Consider the following 13,088-nt stretch of genomic DNA (forward strand, 5'->3'; position numbering starts at 1 on the left):
GTTCAGACGACAAGGACAGAACTTTCTTGAGCTGTGAGAGTTCAGACAAGGTCAGAAGATAGCTTTCGATGTTATCTAGGGTCTGTGCTAAATTTGGATCAGACTTATCCGGGGAGAGCGTCTGTGGAGTCTTTGGGTTGGGAGCTCAGGGGGGTGGTGGAGAGGCGTTCTTAGGTTAGTGGACGGAGGGAGGTCTGTGTATTCGGAGAGGGAGTGCATGGAGTCATAATAGGTATCCTGAGATGGTAAGGGGTCTTGAGGGGGGAGAGGTGAAATAATATCCTGGCTAATAACATCTTGGCTAGGGGGGAAGGTAGTTAGGAGAAGGTGAAATAGGTACAGGCAGTTGAATAATAGGAATATCGGGAGGAGAGTGCTGGAAGGGGGAAGTGAGGGAGAGGGTTTGTCTAGTGGTAGGTAGGGAGAAATCATAAGAGAGAGAAAGGGTTTGGGAAACTGGGCATGCTGTTGAGGTGCCCAGATGAGGGAGGATTGCTAGCGAGGGGGGGTAATTGAAATACTGCGTTTGAGAGCCATCGCACATAGTATAGGTGCCTGTAGGTTGAGGGGTTGGGGAGTCTCTTCAAACTATGGAAGAATATCCCATCCTCAAACTTTCCTGCCCCTCCCTGTTCCATAGGTATTGTAAAGACAATCCCCCTTCCTTTTCTCAATGATTGACCATTTTGCAGGGGAACCCATGATTTTTTTAATTTTTATTCTGTGATGTTGGGATGAACCCTGTTGCAGCTACTCCTCCTATCGCTCCTTGAGCTTCAAGATTAGGGGCACAATTTATTGGGGCAGTCGAACCTAGCCATGCTAATGTCTGTGCAGTCACAATTTGTGGTACTGGTACAGAAACAGTCACACATAGAGTTATTACAGTATGAGGCATTTCAAAAGGTGCAAGTTGAAGTACTGGAAATTGTCCCTCAACCTGAATTATACTTAGTTCAACAGGAGCTGTAGCCAATTTAGTACTTGCATCACTATCAATATTTGTTGTAGGTGCCACATAAGGTGGCGGACGTGGAGCCAATAAAGCATCCAGAATATCATTCCCAGAATCGCTATCAGTGTCTGTTCTCTTCTAGCTTTTTCCTCATTTCTCTGTTTACGATTCTTTTTAACCTTCTCTGTAGTTATAACTAGATAAATTCTAGCTCCCTCAATTATACATTTTCTCAATCTTTGCTATCCTTCGTCCCATTGTGCATCTGCATTATTTTGCATAACTTTCTTCACCCTTTTATGATATGTCTCCTTCTCTTTAGAATGTGCCTCTATTTCCCATGCACATAATGCCTCATATTGTGTGGGTCTAAGAGATGGTTTCATCTGATTTAATTTCTCCCTCAGATGTTCAATGACCTTTAAACTGAATGTACAATATTGTGGAAACTTTAACGGATTTTCAGTAATCTTGCACCATTGATGAAGCCATAAACAGGTATGTAGTCCTACATTTGCTGTCATGTAATGAGCTGGCGTACCATCCAGTGACACTTCTTCATCTTCCCTAAATGGGACTTTTACATCTTCCCTCATCAAACCTCTAAAAGTCTTAAAGCATTTCATTTTTGCAATAACTCAACAGTAAGTGTACAGGCATCAAATTAAATTTCAATATTTGATACTGTTTTTAATTCCATACACATCAATTTCTTTCTCCAATCCTGTTAGAGCTCTAGAACTTCAAGACTCGTCAACCAATTTCAACATGGCACTTTTACAACAACTGACCTATGTCAGTGTGGCACTCTGTGTCGTCATCAAACAATGTGGATCAACAGTAACACTCTTTGCAGTGGTTCACCTTTTTATACAATTTGGTCACCTACAAATTGTACAATTCTAAGTAAGCATAACAAACACATATCTTTGTCTGATCAACAAAAAAAACAAAGTAATTCATACGAGAATCAATCGAAATTAAGGTTTTAACTCCCTATGACTTCCCTACATTTACACATACAAATGAAGTCTAAAAGCAATCAATATTAGTACAATCACAACAATGCTACATTCCCTATTTCAATTGTGCAATTTGATGGCACCTCACGATTATACATCACAAATCTTAGCAGACAAATACCAGCACAACTTCAACTGTTCATTTATCTATCCCGTGTTCTTTGATTACCTTGTACCCAATAACCACTTCAACTGCTCAACATTTAGCGCCTGCACACAACTTATTCTCAAGCACAACAAGACAATAGCAATGCATGATCATATTTATACTCACTCCTTCACCACGGCCATCACCTTCAAAATCGCAACTCCGTCATTCTTCATGCTTGGGCTTAAGGACATGGGTATTTCAAACTACAGCTATTGATTATTATTACAGTTTGTGTCTAGTGATATGAACCATATTCTGCTACCAACTGCTGAAGCACGGGGTTCTGCTCATCAACAATAACCCAGCGCTCATCAGGTCGATGAATCTCTGCTGTTAGCTGAGATGTCAATGTTAAATCTCAACATAAATCCTTATCAATTATCATTATTTTAGCTCTGTCAATAAAGATGTTATCAGTAAAGGTTAACAATCAATCAATCATTATTTAGTAACAAGATAAATCAGTACAGAAAATCAAAATAAGCATTGATATAATATATGTAACAAGCAGGTTTCATTAAAAAGTTTCCCTATTCTAAGCTAAGTGAAGATAAATGCAAAAAAGTATGAAAGGTGTATTAAATGTTCAAAAGCCCATGAAGAGTTCTGATAAGAGACTCCAGCATAAGCATAAAGCTGTAGCAGAATAAGCTGTAACGTTTTCCCAGCTCAAATAGTAGCAGATCAAGGACTTCTCTTAAAGAGATGTCCAGAAAACTCAGTACAGAGTCCCCTCTCAGATAGTCAGAAAAAGGAAACAGAAAGAGATGTTGACCTCAGTCAATCAGTGTGCTCTGAATCTAATGGGTGGAAGAATCTGTCCTAATCAAATCTGTCCAACTAGTCTAGGAACATGCAGAAATATAAACACACATTTTCTATGTTGCAATATTAATATTCTTCCTTCTTCGTGTAGACCAATAAGCTTTCAGCACATTCCTGGGAGCAGGTCTAATCCCCATCTTATCACCAGAGCACAATCATCTTTGAACCACATGTCCTGGAACATTGTGGGCAAATCATTTCTTGTTTATAATATCGGCTTCCCATGATCATCCCCCCGGTCATCTACATGTAATGTGTGGTGAATCGCACTGTCAGTGGTCTAGTACAACAAATTTTTATTCATTGACTAATAAACAGTAGCTTCCGAAAAGGGAATGTCTGCAGCAAAGAGAAGAAAAGCAACTTGCATAATTGTCTTTTAAAGTGAAAAACAAGCATTTCAGTATTAATGAGCCTTCACGAAATAAGCAGGGCATCTTCACATATGCAAATATAAAAATTTGTACTTCCTTACTAGGTTGCAGGCCTATAGGTTTTAAGTGTGGTTGCCAACTACAATTTTTGCATTAAACATTCTTTATATTTAAACAAAAAATCTGCACATTTAATAAAACATTTGTTAAATAATTAAATTTGTTTTTGCAACCTGAACAGTGTGACAAGGAGCCCTAACATGAAGCATGCCACCCTTTAATTTGTCAGATTTAAATCATCCTGAAGGAGTTGTTACTCTATATACTCTAATTGTATTTCAAGAACAAAAATAAAATATTGAACTCATTTACTATTATTAAATACAATTAAAAATGTAAGAGTCATATTCATTAACTTCCCTATTGATCTCAAGGCCAGGGCAACCACCATACCTGCTCTCACCAGGTATCCTGAAACCAAATACCCACAACACAACCCGAAGAAAAAGATTTTTACACTAAGACTCTCACACATATTTCACACAATTATACAAACAAGGACTATACGCCCACCAACAAACAAGACACAATAACAATGACCAATCTCAACCTACCAACAAAAATAGGACACACACACTCCAAAATCTCCTTAAGCACCTAAAATTACTCCAGCCGACTAAAAACACATCCTCTCTCCTCAACAACAACCCCATAAAAGGCAATTGGAAACCACAACCAATGTTATGGCATTTTCCATCGGATTGTGTGAGTTTTCTTGTGCAGTGTAACACAAACCCTATATTCACCATATTGCATTAGAAAGCTAAGCCAAAATGATGAAATTATGTTCAATACTCACCTATTTAATAATGTGATTGGTAGAAATTATGTTTATGCACTACAATTGAAATTAATCGCGAAATGTAAATGATAAATACATTCTCTTCTAAATAAATAGTGGTAGCTTAAAATTATAATGATGATGTTGATATATTTAATATGTTTTAAAGATGACATATTCATATTTAATATTTAATTTCAAAATTAATAACATATATTTTGGTTAAAATGTATTCATAAAAATAATATGTTTTATATATTACATTTTTTAAACTGTTTAAAGCTATTTTAATAATAAAACATAAAACATGTTACATTATGTTTTGATGATTAAACAGATAGAAAATGACACTCATTTTCAATTCAATTAAAAGCACTTCTTAAGCGCATGGCTATTCAATGCACTTCGCAGCACTAAAAGGTCTGCCAGACTCATAGGAAATCACAAACGTGTATGTTTTAAGCTGTTTCCTGAAACTGAGTAAATTGTCATTCTGCCTGAGCACTAGGGAAAGGGAATTCCAGTATTTGGGAACCAAGTGTGCAAATGGGTGCCCCCCTCTTGGTCTTATAAGCCCTTGGGACAACCAGCAAATTTAGGTTCCTGGATCTTAAATCTTTTGTGGGACAGTAATGGTGCATTAAATGATTTCGAATTTGCGACCCCTTCCTATACAGGAAATGGACTGAACTCTGCTTGTGGCCCCTACCGGAGTGAATCTTGAACTCAAGGTGCTGTTACTGCAGTCCTGGGACCATTGTGTCTAACTGAACATCTCCTAACACATCTAAAAAGTTGGGACTTAAAAGAAATTTGGACTTTCAGCCCTCCGGAGGACCGGGACCAACCACCAAACAATTCATTGTCCTAAAGAAACAGATTTCTCCACCTTGGAGCTTCTCCGCAACAGCAAATCTGTTTCAGTAGGCCTTCGGCGAGAGGGTATCTGGTCTCGTGGAACTCATTGTCCCATGCATTTACTCACTTGCCGATCTACCCATTGATATATATATTTTTTTAATCTAGAATCCACATAACTGCGCACACTATCATTGAAAAGGCATTTTTTATCAGAAGCTAGACCTTTTGACATTTTTGGTAATTTTCTAGGACTGACACTAGGAATAGCATTTGCACACAAAATGGCATTCTTTACTCAAAAAACACCCAGCAACCGGGAACCTCAAGCAGACGCCGGCCTCGTCCTTGCCCCGCAGATCAATGTTTTGCGTTCCGTCTTGTTTCTCTGGTTGGACGTCTCACTGACCCCGAGTGTCCTGCCTTCTCCAGTTGGCCCTACCTCCCTCCCCTTGCCTCCACGTACGTTCTCGCTTGTCTCTGTTCCTGATCGTATTTTCCCTATGCTACCCTCTGGGGTGTTGCTGGTCGCATTACTGCCCGGTCCAGTGGTCGCTGCCTCTTGGGTCTCCTCGGCTGTGTGTCTCCCCCGCCGCCGCTACTGTATATCGCGGCTCGGAGCGGGGGGAGACTACAGCCCCCAGACTCCTTTGGGCCCTGACGTCATCTACGTGCCCGGAGGCGCTTAAAAAGTCCACCGCTTCTTCCGCGTCGCGGGACGCGCGCGGGCGGCACCGGGCTAAGCCCGGGACAAGGGCGGGACAGTCTGTGACAGTCCGGGACTGGCCGTGGCTGGGCTGGGCTGGGCTGGGCCATTCCGTTTGCGTTTGGTATTGGCGTACCAGGACTTTGAGGACTTTGTCTCTGGTAAAGTGTTACCCTGTTATATTGTTCCTGTGGTGCTAGTGAGATCCCATTCATTCCATTGCTGTTGATAACTAATAAATTTGTGAGCACTCACAATGTCTATAGGCCTAAAGGACTCACTTACATCGGTGTTAGGTCCGCTTGATAATTACCTGGTGAAAAAGGTAAACAAAATAAACAACGACCGAAGGGCCTCTCTCGGAATGGATAGTCCGCCATTAAGTACCCAAGTTCCTCTGACTTTTGTAGAGAGGCCGCTGGAACATGGTATCTGCGAGCCGGCCTCTATAGCTGCTTCCACAGTTACAGCCCAGGTTACAGCCCAGGTTCACATGGATTCTTCAGCTGCTGAAACATATATATCGAGTGAAATTACCGACGAGGTCACCTCTGTTGCTAGACCAGTCAGGAACTGTAGGAAGCAGCATAGTAAAAGGGGGGGGAGAAGTCTATAAAAATGGTTGACATTACTAAACAAGCACAGGTTAATTTAGACGAGCCCCCAAACTCTCGAGTAGATAGTAATGTCGAAACCAGCCTAATAGACACTGATCAACTGTCCCAATTATTGCGCTCCCTAGAGGTTATATTTGAATCCAAACTAGATCAGTTTGTGCAACCCCTAGTTCGGAAACTAGACGCTGTGGCCGATGAGGTAAAGAGGCTAGGAGGCTTGCTAACAAAACATCTAAAATTGATAGATAGCAACAATAAGGTGACGGGCGTAGCTGGGCAAGAGAATGTAGCCAGAGTAGTAAACCAACAGCAAACACTCCAGCCCCCAAATACTAAAGTCCCGGTTAGACCAACTTTACCTGAGCCCACTCTCGCACAAAGAACTGCTATACCAGTTTCAACGGGGTCGGTTGCGTCATTCAATAGCCAGGAGGAAAAGAAATGTAGATCTATAAACTTACCCCCGGCATGTTCCCCTTATGTTGTGATTTTAACTAATGTACCGACCCAGGATAGTCACTCAGACCGAACGTATAAGGAATCACATGACTCTCTTAAACACAAAACTGTTTCCTGGTTGCACAGGAAGTGTGGATTCCCGTTCAATTTTGCTAATGATATCTTAAGCACTAGACGAGTGAACTGGATTGGGCCTTCTAAAAAATCTTGTGTAGGTGAATGCATAATAGTTAACTTTAGACATCCACAACATGTGGCTACTGTCTTATTGAGGGCTGCCTCTCTGGTACAAGATGAAAACAGTATCCAGGTGCGTCCCCTTGGTTTCTTTTATAACTACCCCCCCAGAGACCTCCCACTTAGTATAAAATCGAGAAATCATATACCAGGGACAGCATTGACACCGTTTTCCAACCAGGGTCCCGGAGGAGAAAATTACTTTAAGTATGGGTCTAATATCCCTACACGCAATCGATTTGAGGTATTTTCTTCCCTGGATATGTGTGATTGACGAGAGGCCACTGAGGGTATAGGGGTTGAGTCTTGCCCCGGTTTGGCGCCTCAGGAAAAAGATCAAGCACTTATGAACCCCGTTGATATTACTTGTAGTCAAATGACCCATGGTAATCTTAAGGGGGCAAACTTCAAGATGGTAACTTGGAATGTGGCGGGTTTACGGTCCAAGAGAGATAATACCTCCTGGTTAAGTTTCTTGAGGGACTACGATATTATGGCTTTTCAAGAGACTTGGGAAATCGACTGTGATTTTTGGTTGGACGGTTTTACGTCTTATTTTGTCCCAGCAATAAAACCAGTGTCTGGGAGGGCTATAGGGGGTTTATTGGTCTTGGTATCGGTGAAACTAAGAGGGACAGTTAGCAGGATATCCTGTTCATCCAATAATTTTCTCATCTTGGAATTTAAACTCACTAATAACACAAAATTATTACTAGTGAATTGTTATAATTCCCAGCAAGGGGACTCACCGAATGTTCACCTGCTTTGGCTGTCGAACTTTTTAAATACCTACACTTTAAAGCAAACCACTTTTTGCCACTATATTTTGTTAGGCGATTTTAATGTGCACTTATGTAGTCATAACTGTTTGTTAATTGACATTGATGGGCCAGATTTTACATCCCGCAACACTTTGAGCACTCAAAAAAGGGGGAAGCACTGGAGAAACTCTTATCTGAAAATGAATTGTATGACCCAGGCTTCTTCGATCAAAGGACTCGGGTTCCCACTTTTATAGGTAGGGATAGTGATACAATAATTGACTACATATTTCTCTTTTCTGGCCTTTTAAAATATGTAGTTTCCTATAATGCTATACAGTCAACTTTTTAGTGACCATAATCCAGTGGCAATTGAATTGTTAGATGGTTTCTCTTTTTTAAATACATCTACCCCCTCCTTGATGGTTGCTGAAGTGAAGACAAAAGATCAGGGGAGGAGGCTAAACTGGAGCAAGGTAATTCCAGAGGAGTTTTTTAACACCATTACATTAGAGGCGGCTATGGATCTAGAAATATGTGGAGATCATCATTCTACGGGGAAGCATGTAATATCCTCGTATGAAGCTATCTGCCTCAAAGTGGCAAAAGAGCTAACCAGTAAAACTAGACCTGCCACTAATAGGTTAGTTATGGGATGGTTTGACCATAAATGTACTAAATCTTACAATTACCTCAAAAAAGCTCTTCAAGCACGCCCGAGGAATAAAATTCTGGTGTCTCAGCTTAGAAGAGATTTAAAAAAAACGTTAGAGGACAGGAAAAAAGAAATCAAATATAATGCTTGGGTTGAACTTATGGACAAAGCCACTTTAAAAGACAGCGCAAAATTTTGGTCAATTATTAACACGCCTCTTTTTACTAATATTAAAAATAATGTGCTGGAAACTAATATCGCAGAGGAGGATTGGCTGAGCCACTTTGAAAATATATATGGCAGTCACCTCGAATTAGAAACCTTCGTGGGACAAGCCTTGGATCCCTCGTCTACGCCAGTTAGGTTCCATTTAGGAGAGGTTACCAAAGCGATTGAAGATTCTGCAGGAAAGAAGGCCCCTGGACCAGACGGAGTCCCAACCGATATGTATAAGGCCAATCCTTTGTTTTGGGCCAACATACTGACAAATGTATTTAATAACTCGGCTTGTGTTGGATTCCCTAAATCGTGGTCCCGGTCGGTTATAATACCGGTCTTTAAGAAGGGTCAAAGGGCAGACCCCAGATGTTATAGGCCCATATCCCTGTTGGATTCCTCTATAAAAATCTTGGGGAAAGTTATCCTAGCTAGGATAACGGGGTGGGCCTCTGACAATAACATTCTGTCAGATGCCCAATATGGCTTTAGAGCTGGGCGGAGTACGGAGGACCAATGTTTAAACCTTCTCTTAATAACAGCCAAATACACCAAGGCGGCCAGGGGCTCCATTTACTTGGGTTTTATGGATTTGTCCACAGCTTTTGACCTTGTCAACAGGTCTAAATTGTGGACAATGCTCCTGGAAATGGGACTTGATAGGTCCCTTGTGTATTTCCTTGCTGAGCTCCATAAAGACCTGAACGCCTCTATTAGGATGACAACCGAGGGGAAATGTACGTCCAGTTTTAAGTCCAGCAGAGGGGTACGACAAGGATGTATATTAGCTCCCATGCTGTTTACATTATATATTAATGCCCTGGAACATAATCTGTTGGCAGCAACGCCGGACATTCCGCGTATGGGAGGTACCCCGATTCCAGTCCTCCTATACGCGGATGATGCCGTTCTTCTGGCCAGGACTCCCCTGGCCTTGCAAAAATTGTTGGACTCGTTTGGACACTTCATGAAAAGCTTGGACCTGGTAGTTAATAACAGTAAATCACATGTGATGTCGTTGGGCCCCGCAAAAAATAATGTTAAGCCCTTCTTTTGCGGGGGAGAAGAAATCTCACGAGTGAGAGTTTTTACCTACCTAGGTGTAGTTTTCGATGACAAAAGTTCTTGGTCCCCCCAGCTTTCATTAAAGGCAAATTCCGCGAGAAACTCCTCTGCGGCAGTACTAGGTTTTGCAAAAAGGCTGGGAGGAAAGCCGGTCGAGGCAATATTAACAATCTATAAAGCCAAAACCATTTCTATTGTTAGGTACGGGGCGTCAATTTGGGGCTATATTAAACATGATGTGATCCAGACGGAGGAAAATAAATGTTTCCGCTCCCTTCTTGGCCTCCCACAATCAACCGCTTCCTACTCAGTCCACTTGGAACTTGGGATTGGACACATAACAGATATAATTAAACTAGCACCATTACTGTTATGGATGAAAACATGGTTAAATCCGAATCTCTCCCTTAATCATAAAATCCTAAAGGACTGCATTAGATTAGACAATAGGAATAAAATTCAGTGGTTGTCTAATATTGAGATGTTAGCTGCATACATGGGGAGACCAGACATTTTTTCTAACCCAGAATCCCTATGTAAGGCAGATCTTGAGTGGGTAAAATCTAATTTTATTAAATTAAGGGAGGCCGAGCGAGAGGGAGTTGAACTTTGTAAACCCTCGGTCAGGGGGCATGTTTTGCTAACCCCGTCCCCGGGGATGCCATTATACCTGACATTAGTTACCAACTCCTTCCATAGATGGTTGTTGACTAAACTGCGGTTCAACCAAATACATTTGGTCCTATGGGATGTGGAGGGTTGGAGTAGACCTGATGATGCTGCACCTTGCAAGTGCGATGACTTTTCCCCACAAGACACCATGCACTTTTTGTTCTTCTGCCCATTTTTTAAACACGCTAGGAAAAAGTTCATCATTCCACTGTTAAAAAGTATGAACTTTACTCAGTGCAAGCCAGCCCTAATGTTTTTAAACTTGTTAGAGTGCCCATTAATTATGTTTTGTGTTGCCAGCTTTTTAGCAGCATCTGTCAGAGAGAGGAGGGCCAGACTAAAAGCTGTATAAGATGTTGATCCCCTCTAATAACTGTAAATTGATTCTGTATTGACTGCTTAAGTTGGCTATGGTTAATCATGAATTTTTAATTGTTATTGAATAGTTTCTATTTGTATACTCGCTATTAACTAGATTTTTAATACTTTTGTATTTGTATAGCATACTTTTATGATTTTAAATAATCGAATAAAGTGGTTTTGACTTGACTTGACTACTCAAAAAACACAAAAGAGCACAACCTCTTTGGTACTCGCCTGTAGATTCTGGAATATTATTTACCTCTATCTTATAGTAGTACCATTGAAAATAGCCTCTCCTGCTTGAATCTACTTTTACACTATTCCTTCACTGCGTACACATGAGAAGCTGAACCCGTAGCAAATTTCCAGGGTACTCATAAGAAAGTCCAGGGTACTCATAAGGAAGTCAGGTACCTGTTTTTTTACGTGGTATTGCTACTGTGCTAAATTGCACACTCCGTATATGTCTGCGTTGGGGAAGGTTAACACATTTGTGGACTTTCACCTTCATTTTCTAAAATGGGCTTGGAGAATCGGGCCCTATATCTGAAAGGTGAACGTCACGTTTTTAAGCCCTCGAGTGTTTATAATTCACCCATCAAACCAGATGACATTTCAAAAGCACTGCTTTTCAAAGACTTTAACATCACTATAAAGGACTTCCCAATGCGCCTAAAATATATTGTTCAATTTGCAGGCTCGCTTTATTCTTGTTTTTCATTAGGAAAAGAAGAACAACATCGAGGTACTTAATTTGCATTTACATTAACTCTGAAACAGTATTAGATGATGCTTTATAGTTTCACACATCCATTACATTTTAATAATATTTGCATATGTGCCACACTTTGAGAAGAACACTTAAGTCCACGATGAATTAGGCCATTCGTGTAACTTTCAGAAGCACAATAATGCTTTTTTCGGTATGTACAGTAAAGTAATTTCCAGAGACGTGGGGAAACCGCATTATTTATTTTATTTGACACAACTGTTCAATGCATAAACAGATGTTCAATGGCATACAGTTTGAAAACAGTATCAGCTTCCATCACACATACAGGCAACACTGAGCTAGCATGGTTTCCAAAATATGTACATACATTTATATATATTTGAGTTATTGCAGTCCTCCACAGTATTCAGATGAGGAACTGAAGAAGAAATGGTGTCATTTCAAAAACCACAGAACTTTCACATACTAATTTTTACATTAAAGTGCCAAAAAGCCTATCCCTAGAGTTTCAAGCTATGATTAGAACTTCTATTAAAGGATCTGTAATAGGCAACTTCCAGAATGAGCGTGACATCTAAATATAGAATCCTTTGTGGTGACCTCTGGTATTTATACCCTCAAACCACACTGCTAACAAATACCGGCTGCCAGACTGCATCAGCAGACCTACTCACTCACTCTATTTCCCTTCTTCCCCAGATATTTGTTTCATGTTGCTGAATGTTACCAAAGAGGGTGTTGATACATAGCTAATCACCCTACGTGGCACTATAAGCGATGTCCCATACCGGGGCATCCGTTCCTGCTCCAGTGATCAGGATGAGGGGAAATGGCAAGGCCATACAAATAGTAATGATACCAGAGTCCTGCTACAGAAAACAGTTACTTATATACATTACATATGTAATCCTGATTTCGTAAATATACTTGTATATCGTCTTTTTGTGAACTTCTCGTGTCGTTATGACTTCTGGGCAAACTGATTTCACCAAAGCGCCAGCATTCATGTTTGTTGATAGAGGATGGAAACCTTTGCTTTCCTTTAAAATTGAGGGTCATCTGTGCCAAAGATGGCTGTTGCAAGAGAATACACCCATGTTGTACTTAGCCGTCTTTATACCTAATAAAACACCTAGGGGCAGATTTACAAGCCCCTTGCGCCACTTTTGCGTCACTTTTCCCATGTTAAAAGTGACGCAATACTGGTGCAAGGGGCTTGTAAATCTGCCCCCTAGGACCTTGGCCTGCAGTAATCCGTTGGGTTTACAATACCTATAAATATAAAAATATCTCAAGCCTTTTCATTCCTTCGTTGCAGTCAGTCATTCTCGTAACATTTGCAGTGGCTAATTTTCTGCTCTCGCTCTCAAGTGACATTACCATGTACCTGCTTTAAATATAACAAACCCGCTGCTTTAAATGGGATGCACGGAGCATCAGAGAACACTATGGGGCAGATTTACAAGCCCCTTGCGACACATTTGCGCCGCCGTGGCATCACTTTTGTGACTTAGCAGCGGCGTTAACCATGCACCACGTTGCGACTTATTTACAACGTGACGCATCTAGGCAGATGCG

This window comes from Triturus cristatus, chromosome 2_2, assembly GCF_964204655.1.
Source record: "Triturus cristatus chromosome 2_2, aTriCri1.1, whole genome shotgun sequence".
Taxonomy (NCBI): domain Eukaryota; kingdom Metazoa; phylum Chordata; class Amphibia; order Caudata; family Salamandridae; genus Triturus; species Triturus cristatus.